Genomic DNA, 13,236 nt, shown 5'->3' with positions numbered 1-13,236 from the left:
GTTCCTGCTGCATGTTTCTACAATCAATATCTTTTCATAATTCAAAGTTCAGGAAATTTTTCATAAAATGATTTTTATAAGGGTACACCATGGGCACTATTTTCATTTACGTTATAGCTTTTACTTACTTTTAAGATTTTTACTAAATTTTCAACATAGATTTTTGTTTTCTTTTGCATAACATGCTTACAGGTCACATTGCTAAGGGAGAAACTATTGTAAATGTTGAAATCTTGAGAAAGATAACTCTTACCCTACCAATTTGTCTTTTGGTTACACCATTGACTTAAAAAATGAGACTTTTCCTTTTGGTGAAAATTTTTATCATAAAACCAACATACACCTCCCAAATCATTAAAAAATGTTTGTATGTATCAAAATGCAATAAATAGTGATAAATTCTCATAACAAATGATATGAATAATAGTCCTATTTCAGGTCTGAAAGGATTTATAGTAAAAAATAACAGTTAATTCAGGCTATATCCAAGGGTTTAAGAAAACATTAAGGATGTTTTATAACATTTCATACTGTAAACTGTATATACAAAACATTCATATCTAACATATGCAAGTATTATTTTGATATGTTTTCATGTATGTGACTTAAAAAGACCAAATAACATAGTTTTGCATGTTTTTTTGATAATGACCCATATACGTGTCTGCTGATCTCAAGTAAATTTTATAATAAGACTCCATTACACTTGTATTGTGCAGGTTTGTTATTGTGTGTTTCAGTTTTTCGAAATATTGTCATCTAGCTAGGCAAACGGTTTGTGCGCACGTAGAACTGGTTTAATCTCAGCCGTTTTAAGATTGTACCAAGTCGAGCTATCTGGACTATGTGTTGTTCGCCTTCTTGATATATTGCTTGCCTCAACAATATGATAGGACAAACCAAAGACGTAAAACTGTTATATGTGCTGCTTCGCCGCAAAGCAAATCGCATTTAGAAGTAGATGGTACGACAGATGGGTAAGAATGTAGATGATTTATTTTTATTAAGGGGAAAACTGTTACATTTACTACAGATCAGTTTCAAATTGTTTAACATGTTATAGTTCTAATTATGCAATTATTACCTATATAAATCATAACATGTACATGTATCAGGTTATGAAAAAGTTAAACAGTTTTAAGCCCTTAAAATGAATAATTTTAAAAAAACGTTCAAGCATTATCTTATTTTGGGCCCCTCAGAGAGTTGTTGCATGACTTCCTTAACGAGCATAGAGCGTGGTTGTCTTACAACACTCCAGCATTTGTTCAACGTCCCCGTTAAAATTTTGTGTTGGTTTCAGATATTAAACCATGTCTTTTGATATTAGCGAATCTTTTGTAGACTTGGAACGACTTTCAGCTTAGGCAGTCAAATGATTCATATATAGCTATGTATGTTCTTGAATTAAGAAAGTGCATTAATTTTATTATGCACAGACAAGTTTGCTTATTATAGATTTATAAAATTATTGCATATATAAAAGTCAAAGTCGTGTTGGTCTTGAATTGCACATTCTGGATCATACATTTCAAGGGTCATCTCTGCATGGAGAAATAATACATTAAATACGAAAAAAAAAGAACTATGGAAAACAAAATTATGTTAAGTTCGTGGGAAACTCAAAATAAAAAGTTGAAATGCGGTGGTATTACTATCCTTTTATACTTGATGTGAAATGTATGACATTCTTTTCATTGGTTATATACCAAGAATATCATGAACTTTCTAATGTTCTTACCAGCATTCTTTCTACAATAGAAGATAGCATTTAAAAATATTGTAATGAGATATATTCAAGCAGCGGTGTCAATCTGATGTGGATTCTTAACAGTTCTAAAGATCAAGTCCGAAGTCTTCAATCGCATTCTTTAAAAGGGCCTATGGATAGCAACACTTCAGGGATCTTCAAGATATTCATTGTTTACAATAATTCAGCTGACAGCGGTAAATAACACTTTTTAAACCCATGTATACAAATAAGTAATAATGCAAACACTCAAAATGAGTAGTTAATGTTAAACAATTCAAATGGGGAAACTAACAGCCTAATTTATGTACAAAACAATAAAGGAAAAACAAATAATATGATATACAGCAACAAATGACAATCACTGAATTATAGGCTCCTGGCTTGGGATGTTGCAGGGGTAAACAGGTTTCCCATCAGATCGATACAAAGCACACAGGTTTAGTCATGTATTTTTCATTTGGTGGAACAGGAACTAATCATACATCTCACATAATTTTGATTGGGTTTGTGTTTACTCCTATTAGGAATTATAACAGTTTTTACTAATTTAGGCGTTTTCGTTATTATCTGAAGAATTATAATAGATAGAGAAATATTTGCAAGATAAGATAAGATATGAAAATAAATCAACTTAACACAAATTGTCGTTTGGCTTCTTATAGGAGTTTTTGTCCCTTAAATGACGATTTTTTACCATAAAGAAACTATATTAGAAGTTAAAAAAAAATGTAAGAAGCAAAATGTTATTTGACCCTTATAACATTGAAGAGCATTAATTTCATACTGAGACACTATAAAAGCCAAAATTGACCAGAAAGACCATACCGACAAGGAAATCAAGAGATGGGATTTTTAGTTGACTCTATCTAGATTTTATTGTCCTTAAATAAGAACAATTTACAAAATATTCCCCGTATGATCTAGATGAATTATGGTCACAATCTTACTTAGTGTGTGAAAGATGTCCGTCACTGTTGCTTAGGATTAACATATTCCATATTTTTGCAAGCTGAGCGATTTCGACTCATGTGAGCGCCCCCCTTTTTTTTTTAAATCATCGAGTTTTTTGTCTTTCTACGTTTTTTTATTGTCGTCTTTGGATCGGTATCTTTTTAGTTCCATCCTGCATGTATACAATGTAGTACGTCATTCTTAAAAACTAACAATGCACCATCAAGAAACCAGCCACTGCATGCAGCATGAAACATTTTAATAATCAACAACCACATAATTTGTTGACATCATTTATTAGTATAATAAACAGGTTCAGTAGGATTACAAATCATCTATATAAAAGTTTAAAGAAGTAAGGATGCACTGAAAATGATACGTTGGTAGAGAGCTCGGTTAACGATGTTATCTTGTTTAATACCAAACATTTGTGTGGTAATAAAAACCCGACATTTCTAAGGGACAACATATGGTATGGTGAAACGGATACCTTAGATCCAGTAATTCGACTAAAACAACTATACAAAGTGCTATTCATTTCAAATTTTATTGAATTACTACAACATACTAATTTTAGTCTCAAATAGCGTATAGTCTTTTAAAAATAAATAACACTAAACCATCAGTTCATTTTCTTTTTTTTTTTTTTTTAACAATAATTTGATACTAGTGGTAAAATTAACAACAGAATGAGTAATTTGCCCTCAACATTCTTTTATAACATCCGGTGTTTGAGGGTTGAAAGGAATGTTTAACACAATCTTACGTCTTAAAAGCATGAATCGGGAAGTTCTCGCTTTTATCAATTTAAATCTTCGCCTAAAATAAATTTGTATCCATATGGTACGACGAAAGCAAATCTTATATATATACTTCTACAACCTTATTTTGACAACGAAGAACAATTAAGTAAACTGTTATCGTGCGAATTATCATAAAAAGCGGCCCAAATGCACCACTCTAGCAGGTCTCGAAGGGGGAAATATTCCAGAAATCTGCCAAAACAAACCACGGCAGTTAGTATATTTACTTATGGTATACCACTGAGCGAACCACTAGACTAAGTGGACTGTTAGCCCAAGATGGTATCATTTGACAACTAATCAATGTTTCATATTGGTCCAAATTTATAACACACATACTGATAGATAAACAACAATATTCAACCCTTATAGTTTTACAAGTACAACCTGTCTAAAAGGGTATGAATGCTTCACAGTAGCATTATTTTTTGTCAGTTTTTTTTTTTTATTAGCAATCAATCACTCTATAAACGCAGATGAATAATTTCGAAATGGATGTTTAATTAGAAGCAGCTCATCGGGAATTTATTCATGATGATTGTTTTTAGCCATTCTGTGGAATTGATAACTTCATGTTGCTTAAATTGCGACTGCCGTCCAATTTTTTACAGCTTGGAGAAACACTGTATCATAAATTAAAACAACACGTTTAAAGTCATATCAACAAAGAAGAATACAAAACATATCAAGGTTTAGAGGAAATGTAGAACTTTATTGAACGAAAGAAAAAGACATTTGAATTAAAATGTTCACAGGCTTCTCCATTTCGTTTGTTACTTCTCAAGTCCAAAATCTACGTATTGATACGCTTGTAATCCTCGATGTTGCATAGGACCAAGGTATCAGGGGAACTAGCTGTCTGATGACGTATACTTTTCTATTTTACATTTCTCTCTTACATTGTTGGGTTGTTGACGACGATGTTTGCCAAGATTTTATATCACATCTTATGTGTCCCAAGAATAACTGAGTCTATTGTAAAGTTACATTTTTAATTCCATTTCAATATAGTAAAATATCTTTATAATCTATTAATACGTGTGTACAGTTTCAGCTCAGATTATCAACTGACCTAGCATAAATATATCTTTCTGAATTCCCACGATCGCAACTTTAAACCTTTCAACTTTAACATGTGTTTTTAATCATTTCTCACTCCTATTTAGATCTTACCAACTTTACTCTAAAGTGCACTCGCCACATCACTCCCCTCTATACAAAATTCGTTTCCACTCGAATTATCTATTTATGTAACGAAATTAATTATAGAACGAAAAATACAAAAATAGAAATTACAAATCAAGGAAGGAATGCACTTGAACTACATGTACTATATATAATGAAATTTCAAAATTAACCTTAATTAATTATTTTTATAACTAAATCCTAATGCTATATAATCTACGTGCGCAAAAAATAAAATAAACAGTACTTATCAAATTAATCAAAGAACATACATAAACCACAGTACACCTATGTTTAAACACAATAAACGTATAACATGTGGGCAAAAGAAATATGTCTAGATTAATAATTTTGATGTTGTTGTACAAAAAATTATTTAAAATAAACGAAATGCGCAAAATATTATTTACACAAAAATAAGACAAAATTATGAAAAATACACATTTTCTTTAAGATTTGTTAACAGGCTCTCAATCTGGGAAGGTAATTATCCTTAATCTTATCTTTAACCGCAATGCCCAGAGTCAATAAACAGGTTAGCAAATTATTAAGCGTCCCTAATATCATTACAATAAATTTCCCATCAGCCGATTTACTTGACTAATTAATTCTCAATAAAATTCCTTCACAACTTCTATACAGTATAACATTTTATTATCAACACGTGCGCACTACTAAAAATAGTTCAATCATTGAACTCTCGTTTTGACCTCTGTAAACATGTTCTCTATAGGAAAAACAGTAAATTGATATAGGAGCTTTTTTATCAGAAATATGTGTTAAAAATATAATTATGATCAAAATAAAACTAAAAAAAATACAAGCCATATAAAATGAAACAAACAAGAAAAAAATATATACATTTTACGGAATTTAGCGTCTGACAGATGGAATCTTATTGTGCATGTCTGTAACGTAATTTTGACATTCTAAATTCAAATCTTCAAAGTCTACCCACGAATTGTCCTTTGAATCGAAACCAACCCATTTCACACGGTATTTCCATTTTCCCTTGATCCTCTTCTTTCGTAATATTTTTTCGACGGAAAATACAGTATTGTCGCTATTGTTATTTTGTGTAGCATTGTCTTGTGATTGGTAAAGATTCGGCTGGACTTCCTCAGAAATAGAGTCTGCTGGTGTTTCGTCAACAGAAATTATGGCAGGTTCCACGGCATCTTCGTTCAATGGTGGTGTAATATCGTAAGGTTCATTCGTCCATACGTAACCACGTTTAAGTCTATTTATATGAACTCTATTCTTCAGTAGTTTCCCGTCAGATTTTCGTCTCAACTTAACGTGTATTTCGGAAAGTTTTTGCGAAATATAATACGGACCAATCCAAGGTCTATTCAATTTTCGTCCAATACCTGCAACAAGAACAGGTTTGTATAAATATACAATGTCACCTACATTGAAATTAGGGTTATCTCTGTTTTTATTTGCCTTTTTTAACATCTCAGCTTTACGGATTTCAATTAATTCTTTCGCAATTTTCCTAGCTATTTCAAGTTCTTCAAGTAAGGTGGTAACGTATTCCTGAGCCGTTTTGTTGACATCTAAGTTTGGTAAGTTAGAATCGATCGGATTTTTCGGATGTCGGCCGTACACCAAGAAGAATGGCGAATAGTCTGTTGTATCCACAGACGGCGCTGTGTTATATGCGAATTGAATAAAAGGCAGAAAGTTATGCCAGTTCTTATTATCATCTAAATATTTTGATAACATGTCTTTTACGGATCGCATCATTCTTTCACTTTGACCATTGCACTGTGGGTGGTAACTCGTCGTATGAGTTTTTGTAATTTCAAATAGTTTGCAAGTTTCTTTAACAATGTTCGATAAATAATTGGATCCTCTGTCGGAGTGTAAAAACCTTGGTGAACCATGACGACACAGTACATTCTCTATAAACGCTTTAGCTACTGTTGATGCTCTTATATCTGATAAAGGTATAAATTCAACGTACTTTGTAAAATAGCAAATAAATACAAGCACATATTGATATTTGGACGGTCCACTAACGGGTAACGGTCCCATAATGTCTGTACTGACTCTTTCAAAAGGCATTGATGCTATAGGCATGCTAGATAGCTGAGCTCGGACAGGATTTGGAGGTTGTTTACGTTCCGAACAAAGTTCACACGACTTTATCCAGTTTTCAATGTCGCTATTCATTAATGGCCAAAAATAAAGACGTTGAGTCCTACGGATAGTTCTACTTATTCCTAAGTGACCAGAAAATAAACTATTGTGGGTTTCTGCTAAAATTGTTGGAACCATTTTTCGTGGAATTGCTAACTGAATATTTGCATTTAAGTCTCTTTGTCCACGTTTTGATCGTTTATCAACGTGATATAAAATGTCATCATGTAAGAAATAAAATGGCTGCAGCACTAATACTTTTCTGTGCTTGTCCTTATCTTTAGGTAATCTACCGGTCTCTAAGTAGTCTATGATATATTTATAGTTGGTATCTGCACGTTGTTCAGATTTTATTTCAGTCGTTGAGAATAAATTATCAGCATTAGCATGAATGGCTCTGCACTGTTTCGCTGATTGACAGGCAATTTTACGAACAGGTGGTGAAAATATCGGATTTGATGATTCTTTTGTATTTAATTGTTGAGTCTCGTGTATTTGATATGATGGTAATATATTCAAAAGACTTTCGTTGTCGACGAGGTCATCATCCGGTGAATCAACATATGTACGCCTGCTTACTCCATCAGCGTTGCCATGTGAAGATCCAGGTCTATACACGATTTCAAAGTTATATGATTGTATGAGTGCTACCCATCGAGCAAATTTGCCTGTTGGTTCTTTAAGCGAAAGTAGCCATTTCAGAGCGGCATGATCCACGTAAGCCGTAAAACTTGTAAATCGGAGATAACAGTCAAATTTCTTTATAGCAAAAACTAGAGCTAGACATTCCAGTTCGGTAATTCCATAGTTTTGTTCCTGTTTACTCAATGCACGACCAGCATAGCAAATTACTCTCTCTTGACCACTTTGTTCTTGACAGAGAACGGCACCTAACGCAAAAGAGCTAGCATCAGTGTAAACACGAAAAGGTCTATCATAGTCTGGATACGCCAAAATCGGTGGTGACGTCAATGCGGATTTTAAGTGTTCAAATGCACTGTCACATTCTTTTGACCATACAAAATCACAGTTTTTCTTAGTCAGTGCATAAAGCGGAGCTGCAATCTTTGCATAATTTTGAACAAATTTCCTATAATATCCTGATAAACCTAAAAAGGCACGTAGATCTTTAAGTTTACGTGGAACGGGATACTTAGTGATTGCGTCGATTTTTGACTTATCTGGCGCAATACCCTCGTTGCTAACTTTGTGTCCTAAATAATTTATCTCCCTTTGTGCAAATGAACATTTTTGGGGATGCAGTTTAAGTCCAGCATCTCGTAGTTTAACAAAAACGTCTCTCAAGTGTTCTATATGTTCATTAAAAGTTTTTGAAAACACTATTATGTCATCTAAATAGATCAAACAAAATTTGAATGTCATTCCTCGTAATACGGTTTCCATTAATCTTTGAAACATTTGAGGGCTATTTTTTAGTCCCATGGGAAGACGTTTAAATTGAAAAAGTCCTAAATGGCATCTCCACGCTGTATATGGGCGAGATTTAGGACTGATCTGAGTCTGATAAAATCCACTACGAAGGTCCAAACAACTAAAGTATGAGGGTTGGGTGGCCCCCAAGCTTTCTAATGCATCGTCAGTAGTTAAAAGAGGATGGGCATCCTGTTCTGTTATAGAATTAATTTTTCTATAATCAACCACGAATCTATACTCGGTATTGTTTTTCTTAGCAACAAGTAAACATGGCGCTGCCCAAGGACTAGTACTTGGTTCTATAATATCTTGTTTTAACATATCCTCTATCATGTTTTCTAATATTTGTTTTTGTTTATTACCAATCTTATACGGTCGTTGTCTAATCGGTTTTTGATCGCATGGCATGCTAATTTCATGTTGTAAAATATCGCAATTTCCTAACTTTCCACCGTTTACAAAAACATTAGAGTAATTTTCTAGTAAATTGACCAGCTGATCTCTCTCTTTATCGTTTAGGTCACGACCTATGTGTGAAAGTATTTCATTCATTACAGCGCCATCATCTTCGATGGGCGTATTTTGCACAGACGCAGACGTCTTTGATTCATTAACAATAAACACCTTATCTTTGTCCGATAAGCACACAAATTTCCCTACATTAGAATTCTTCTTAATTGTAATAGGCTTATCTGTTAAATTGCATAAACCATGTGCTACTGTCCCGTTTCTAACCTCAGAAAGTGATTTCGCAGCTAATAAGCTATGAGAAGCCAAAACAGGGGACTCTGTAGAAATACCTAAAATGAAATCAGGCAGAGGTGTGCCTTTAATTTTTGCAACAATTAACTTCTCTGACCTGGGAGGTACAGTAACATCAGTTTGTGCAACTAACTGACGCCTAGGATCAAAAGTAACCTTTCTATTTACAAAATCAATCACTGCTCCTTTACTCTTAAGAAAATCAATACCTAAAATAATGTTAGGTTCTAGACCAGGTACTAAATAAAATCTAACATGTGCATTCTCCTTCCCAACTATAATATTTACACTAATTACACCAATAATTTTAACCTTTTCATTATTGGCTATCAAAATAGACTCTTTATCAGATCTATCAATCTTTACTCTTACACCAATATTTCTCAATTTGCTAATTAAAGAAGGATTTGCAACAGAAATATCTGCACCTGTATCTATCAAAGCAAATGTCTCATATCTATCAATAGAAATCTTAATATAATTGTTTATCAAAGAAGCAGCGTTTACTGTACACAAACTGTCACTTACTGTTGGGCTTGGCGGGTCAATAAGTCCTTCCGGCCTAACAAGTCGCCCCGAACTGTTAGGCTTTTTTAGTTTCCCATAAAATATTCTCGACACTCTCTTGCGTAATGTCCACGCTTGTGACAATTATAGCACTCGATGTCCCTCTTTTTATTAAAACCAGATTTTTCTTGTATACTGTAACTTCGACAGTCTTTGGCAGAATGTCCGGTTTTCGTACAGAGTTGACACTCTACTTTGTACTCACTTTTGTTTATTCTAGGGGGAGAAATCTGCATAGCGGATATAGTGTCTTTCAAATCTTTGATTGCCTTCTCCTGGTCAGAAAGTTTATTCAACACTGAGTTTGAAGCTCCATATTCGAAGGTGCTTGTGAGTCCGGCCATCGATTCTTGTGCCAATCTTGCAGACTGTACGGCATCTTTGAAGTATTTTGGGTCCCTTTGAATCACAAACACACGTAACGATCCAGGTAGTCCTCTGATGAATGCGGTTGTAGTCTCCCTGTCTGTTTTGCACAAACGGCTACACCGTTTCTCAATGTCACTAATGTAGACTTCGAGTGATTCCGATGGAAGCATACATCGTTCATATAAATGTTGTTCAAGCATCCATGTCGGGTGAAGTCCACTAAAATGTTCTTTGAATTTTGTAAATAATATATCACTGTTTCGTTTTACACTATTGGACAGACCATTAAACCACGATAGCGCACCTCCTTCCAGTTTGAGACGCATAGCACTTGCAATTTTTTCATTTTCCTTGTTCCATCCATGGAACGCAATCCATGCATCGAATTTATCGAGCCATAGGTTGGCATCTTCGGTTGGTAACCCGGCAAAACTATCTATAGAAAATCCCGGTGTAGATGATTTTGATCCATGTTGGAATGTTTTAGCCATTTGACTGATGTTGCTCATTAATGCTTCGAAATGTTCACTGTTCACTGTGGCTTGTGTTGGTGTTGGCGGACTAGATTTTTCGGCTGAACTTTCTTCCGGTTCAGGCTGATTTTGAATAGTCACTTCACTTTCGGAATCGCTCATTTTTGAATGATCAATGGTTCTGTTTCTCAACTGGTATGACATAACAAGTCCATTTTAAACAACAACCGGGACCTCCACCATATGATACGCTTGTAATCCTCGATGTTGCATAGGACCAAGGTATCAGGGGAACTAGCTGTCTGATGACGTATACTTTTCTATTTTACATTTCTCTCTTACATTGTTGGGTTGTTGACGACGATGTTTGCCAAGATTTTATATCACATCTTATGTGTCCCAAGAATAACTGAGTCTATTGTAAAGTTACATTTTTAATTCCATTTCAATATAGTAAAATATCTTTATAATCTATTAATACGTGTGTACAGTTTCAGCTCAGATTATCAACTGACCTAGCATAAATATATCTTTCTGAATTCCCACGATCGCAACTTTAAACCTTTCAACTTTAACATGTGTTTTTAATCATTTCTCACTCCTATTTAGATCTTACCAACTTTACTCTAAAGTGCACTCGCCACATCATTTCACTTCACCCGCCGGTCGTGTAAGTGGTCACAGCTTTTTTAGATATTTAAAAAAAAATTCAAACGAAATTTCCATCACATATTTAAATTGTCGTTAAGATCAATTATGTTTTGAACATAAATATTATTTTTTCAAATAGTTAATACTAATCAATGTACACAGAATTATTATATCTAAAATTGTCAAAATTCTGATGTATGAAAAATAAACCAAAGATTGTTTTTTTTTTTAAATGAAACACAATTTTGAAATGAAGTCATTTTGTGTCATGTATGGAAACCCCGTGTCCTTTCTTTTCGATTATATCCTAAAATATTCAACATATTGAATATCAGGGTTGGCCATTAGATACACCATATTTGGTAATATCTCAAAACACAGAATTTGTTAAGGCGTTTTTCAAGGAATAGTACCTGGGCATTATGGGAAAATTATATACGAGTGAATCTTTGAAGATATACAATTGGTTAACGTCCAATTTAAAAATGTTATAAATTGTACCACCAGTATAAAAAGACATACAAGCAATAGTTTTAATCGGTTTTATTTTATCCTGTCAGAATGATATTAGTATTGTCTTCTGTGGTTCTTTTCTTACTTAATGTATTAATTAGTCCGATCAGAAATTACTCCTGATGGATTTGATCCAGAATGTACAATTCAAGACGAACCTGAATTTAATTTCAGTAATTGCCATGAAACTCTTGCAAACGAGTATTTTTGCACATTATCTCAAGAACAAAAAGACTGGCTGACATCTCTTTGGCAAGAGGCATTACAGTATCGTTCCAATCCTCCCAGAAAACGGCGAGAAATTCGGGTATTAAGCGAGACGGAAAAGTCAAATTATTTCCAAGCAATCAATGATTTAAAAGACGACAAGGTATGTACGCTAGTACTATAAAATATCACTTTTATTCAATTCTACTATATCTTTAAATAACTGACTGGTCTTGTTTTTCGTAAATGGTTTCATTCAATTAATATTTATTTTGAACAAGATTATCCGTTCATATAATTGTGATAATTTAAACACGCCCATTATATATATGAATCGCTTAATGGTCTAAGCTGTAGTCTGTTACTAAACGCCAATTTCAAAACAGAAAAAAATATGTTGACACGGCAAGATACGGCGCTTTAACCATTTGATGAATAATCGCAGCTCAACCAATCTCAGTCAATCGACGAACTAAATATTCCGTTAAGTTAAAAAGACGCAACATATATTAACCCGAAAAAGCGCTTAGTTCAGTTATATATAGGTACCAATAACAATATATAAAAATAAAGAGTCCAAAGTGTATGACTCATTAAAATGATATTGTGTTACACATCTGTTTCGCAACAAAATAATTTCAAATTTTCGGATCCAAAACTTTTTCTCAGAAAATGGGAGGGCCTGGGCCCCCTGGAAAACCCTCTTAATCCGCTTCTGAGTTTGTAGGTAAAAGTGGTATATTTGGTTTCTTTGCTTGCTATCTTAACCTGCAAATCATTATATAATAACCATGCAAGTGAGAAAGAGCAAATTACCATTTAATCTCCAATAACACATTCATAGTACTGTAATAGTATGTTTATTATTTATATGCATAGTACATTCAAAGCTTTACTAAGCATTACTTCCAACTATGTGAATGAACAACTTTACTTTCAAAAAGAATGTCCTCAAATAAAAAAAAAATCTTTTGATTACAATGGGGGGGGAAGAGGACAGGGACAATACATAAAGTATCTTTATGTATTACCAATCAAACTAACATTCAGACCTCTGAATTCGTTATGCTCATAGAGCTTCGACGAGTACACGACTGAGTTTCGATGAATCTGAATTTTAATCGGATTGATGTATTCTCCACACATAAAAAATGATTCGTTTTGTATGTCTGTCCATCATATTTGTGGAATGTTGTTAAAATAAAATCTTTTACATTCTGTCACACGAAACAAAAAATATTTTATGAGCATATTTTTCAGTAATTTTTTTATTATTTATCAAAACTATTTATAGATTTAGCATAGGTCACTGACGCTTATAATAAATCGGAAGATATAGGAAAAGACATAGGAAAAATGCAGTAAGCTAACATATTTATCCCCGCCACATTCTGTATGTATGTGCCTGTCCCAAGTCAGGAGC

Source organism: Mytilus californianus, unplaced genomic scaffold (assembly GCF_021869535.1).
Source record: "Mytilus californianus isolate M0D057914Y unplaced genomic scaffold, xbMytCali1.0.p SCAF_3, whole genome shotgun sequence".
In the NCBI taxonomy this organism is placed as follows: domain Eukaryota; kingdom Metazoa; phylum Mollusca; class Bivalvia; order Mytilida; family Mytilidae; genus Mytilus; species Mytilus californianus.
Note: the sequence above shows the minus strand (reverse complement) of the source record.